The following is a 4638-nucleotide window of genomic DNA, read 5'->3' as shown; positions in this document are numbered from 1 at the left end:
TGTTAACCAAGGTGGTCGGGCATATCACAACAGCCTTAGCACCAAATACTTGTTAAGAAAAATAAAAAAATTACAAGTAATATTAAACGGGTCGGGCTAGGCCGGGGTTAAAAGGAAAGGACTTATAAATATGTCGGGTCAATTGGGCACCCATCGGGCAAAGTGGCCACACTGTATACTATATGTTTATAAATGAACCCGACACATTTATTAATCGAACCGGTCTAGATCGAGTCATAAACGTGTTCGAGTCGGGCATGCAATTGACACCCTAATTTCCTTGTATCATCTCAAACTATCATTTCTCATTAAATAAATACTCACTACACCCACTATACAGCAGAAGACATCCCAAAATTTTCATTATTCAAGTAAAACTCTCTCGCTTAACCCAACATGGATCAGGTCCTCAAGGACTGAATGAGGATATAGATGAATCAAATCCGACTAAGGTGTAAGTTGATTCGGGTTGGTTTATCAAAACTGAACTTACTAATTAAACTGAATGAGGATCTAGATGAATCAAACCCAACATGGTTTATCCGACTAAGCCAAAACCAAAACTGAACTTACTAATAATGGTTCAAACGGTCCTGGTTTTTATCAGTCAATTTTAGTTTTAGGATCCTCTGGCCGGCAAAAGAAACCCTAATTTTTTTTCAATTAAAGTGAATCTGAACGAATGGATCAAAGGATTCAATTACATAATGCGCATAAAGGGTAGCTCTGATACAACTTGTTAGAGGAAAATGATTAAAATAAATAAAAAACAATTCCACCTACAAATCATTCCTCGTCGCATCAGGAAAATACAAGAAGAACATAAAGGGGTTTAGGGTTACCTTTTAGTACCACAGGCGTAGTACAATAATTATGTCACTTGAATATGTGCCCCTTTGTAAATCAAAGGATACCCTTGAGCGAGACCTCGTAAGCAGGAATTGAATCAATCCCCACACTCAAAGCTTCAAAACTCAAATTCTCTTAAAGAAGACAAAGAGTGGAGAGGAGGAGGAGAGAGAGAGAGAGAGGTTACCAGTAACATCCCTACTCCTACCCCTACCCATAGATGAATAGTTATATACTGGGAACCTTTAATCCGCTAGGTCAAGTGGTATCGAATCAGAGGTCCATTCGAGAGTCAACTCAACATGTGTTTACTAAAGGAGTTACTTAAAAGTCTCACTTTTAAGTAGTTACAATACTATTTACTAACAAGTACACCCTTAAATGAAAATAATTATAATCCTTCAAAAATTTTTGAAATAATTACATTAAACTCCATCCACTTTAACAGTATCACATAACAGGTTTACGAATGTAGGATATGAACATCGTAAGAAACTCTAGCCTGTCAGAATATATATGTTAAAGAATCTTAACCATTGATTAGACATAAATTTTTTAAAAAATATTGTTATATATAATTGTTTAATAAATAAATAATTTTAAATTCATCTCTAAACTCTTTACAGAATAAAGACCCATCAGCAAAACCTTATTCTGAAGGTAAAACCGGTTTAAATAAAGAAACTAAATTAACCGTGATGTGAGGGCACTATAAGGTTCAGAGTGGACTAGGGAGGTCTTGCGAGGGCCTGGGTTTCAAAAGGGCTGATAAGGAAAACTATTGGCTCCATTCTAAATTGATCCAATCAAAGGCTGAGTGTGTGTTAGGTTGTATTCCTAGGATGGTGTTAGGCATTGAATCCACTTGGTTAAACAGGACTTCAAACAATAAGTGTGCTAAAGAAATCTTAAACCATATGTATTATGAAAATTAATCTAAAAGAAAGGAAAGAAAAAACTCGCCTCTTCCAACTGCATTGCATGGTTAGTATACTGAAAGTGCAAACATATGCAAAACCCTAAAGCTAGAAAAATATAAATCCTAAAGTGACATTAGAAAATTCAGAAATTTATAAAAATGCCACTACTCATGTAAGCACGACATATAAGTTCCTCATTCATGGAAATTAATCCTAAGACATATGTTGAACATATATAACAAGATAAATAGGGAACTACATGAAAAAATAAAATAAAATAAAAATCTAAGAAATTAGTGTATATATAAAAAGACCAAAATACCTCTAGGCATAAGAATGACCTTTATACTTAAAACTATTGATGAAAACCATTAAAAACCATTAAAAAAAAAAAACATGACAACTATTTAGATGACGTGGACAAAAAACCAATAAGAGATAAAGAATTAAAGTAAACAGTGAAAACTCTAGCTAGAAAAGAAGAACACACGGTGAAAAACCTATCGGGTAAACAAAGAAATTAAAGAAGTGGAGATTGGCTTACTGTGGCCAAAGGCACGACAACGCCAGCCTCAGTTGATCCCATAACAGCTTGAGGATGACACTAAGGGCTGGGACTGGTTCAAGCTTGGTTATAAACCAGAGGGGGTCTTGGTTCTTTTGGGGTTTTAGGCTAGGTCTTTTCTATGCATGACAAAGGTATTTCCATGATTTTCAAAACACATTTTTAGACAATATAAACATATCATAAATAATGTAAAATTTCGAATGCTACTGGGGCTGGGGAATCTCTAGTGATATAAATAATGGGTCCCATATTATTTGGGATAGATTGGTCCAATCATTGTTTGGTCTGTCCGAGGTGATAAAATAAGTGTTTATAGAATGCCCTTCTTTGATTGAAACTGCGGAACAATGGAAAAAAAAATTGATCCCTGAACACTTCACGTTGTTGGGGTAACAAAACTCGTCAGCATCTTGCTTAAGGATATTGTTATAAAATTAAGATAAAATTATGATGAAAATATGCACTACTTGGCTAATCTTTGTAAAAAATCATGTAACGTAGGGATGGTGTGAAAGCAAGACCTTTTGTCTACCAAAATTTTTATAAGGTGGCCCAAAAGCACTACCTAATGAAAAACATATGATAAGAAACGGAAATAAAATTGAAAAACCTAAATTTTTATTTTCTCACTTGCCACATGCGCCGAAGTGTCGACAAGGGGTGTTGATCCAAATGCCTGAACCGAGAGAATCCTACCATCCCTATATGAAACAATGGTGCCTTATAAGGAAATTTTTTGAAATTTTTGGAATTTTATTAATAGAAGTCATTTGCTTTGAAATGCTGATAATAGATACTATTGAGGTAATTCCACATCAGCTATGGGTGTCTTAACTATCAATTATAAGAACCACAAGAGGCCAATCCACTTTGAACTAATTAGTTTTAGAATTGAAGTCTTTACATGGCATTAAAATGGGTACATTGGGCTTCCGTTGATGATTGGCCGTTCTCTATTCACGAAGACAGAGCCCACAAAGAAGGCATGTAAGTAAAGGGAGTATTGAGGTAATCCCACATCGGCTATGGGTGACTCAACTATTAAATGTAAGAGCCACAAGAGGTCATCCCACTTTGAACCAATTGGTTTTAAAATGGAAGTATTTTATGGTATCAGAATGGATACGGTAGACTTCTGTCAATGATGAGCCCTACTCCACCAACGAAGACAAAGCCCACAAAAAAAACTTGCACGTAAAGAAAAAAAATTAAAGTAATCCCACATCAACTGCGAGTGACTCAACTATCAAGCATAAGAGCCATAAGAAACCCACTTAAAACCAATTGATATTAAGATGAAAATCGTTATGGGTACCAATCCACATGCTAGATAAGAGTGGATCAAGCTCGCCACTAGCTCTTGTGTTAAAAAGAAAAAATTGGTTTTTATCAATATGGATCACACCACATGGGTGGAAGAGTTTATCTCCTTACCGATACTTGTATGATAGTTCAATTTACATTAATGCCCTACTTTTAGTGTTCAACTTTAAATTCTAAAAGACAATTTGTAATTATTTTCTGTGCATCATTGAAATCAATTACTTAGGTTCCATTTGGTTGCAATGGAAATTTGAAGGGAAGGGAAGGGAAGTAAAATTTTCATACTTTAAAAAGAAATGTTTATAATCATTACCTCAAGTGAATGTATAAACTACTTAATTTTTTTTAACCATATTTAGTAATGATATATTTTACATGTAAATTTTATTTTACATATTATAGCAAAGGGATTTTGATACAAAGTAAAGTGAAATTTTATAACCAAATATAGAATGATTTGAAGTTAATGTTAAAGTCACATGGGTAATGATTACATATATTTCTTTTTTTAGTATAAAAATTTCACTTCTCTTCCCTTTAATTTTCCTTACAACCAAACATAACCTTAATGGGAACATCTATTTGTAACCAACAGAATTTGTAATTGGACTGTTTTGCCCTTCTTAGATTGATTTCGCAATATAATATATAAGGTTTAATAATGTAATTTTGTAAAAAAAAGGCAACAAGGGGTGAAGACGGACAATCATCCTATGCTTGCTGCACTGTTACTTTCGTGGCAGACAATAATCATTCCAAAAAAAAAATCCCTCGTAACTTATATTCACAGCCCCCTTCTTTTTTTTTTGTTTTCTTTTTCATTTTACTTTCTTTCCTTTGGGGTGAAGGAAAACGTACCCCTCCTTTTTTTTTTTTTCAGTCCTTTCTTTCTTTTCTCTCTTCTTCTTTGTTTTTTTTCTCTTTCTTTTCACAATTTACAGCCTGGCCGAGAGAGAGAGAGAGTCTTGTCCCAGTGGG

This window comes from Macadamia integrifolia, chromosome 7 (assembly GCF_013358625.1).
Source record: "Macadamia integrifolia cultivar HAES 741 chromosome 7, SCU_Mint_v3, whole genome shotgun sequence".
In the NCBI taxonomy this organism is placed as follows: domain Eukaryota; kingdom Viridiplantae; phylum Streptophyta; class Magnoliopsida; order Proteales; family Proteaceae; genus Macadamia; species Macadamia integrifolia.
This window is presented reverse-complemented; position numbering follows the sequence as displayed.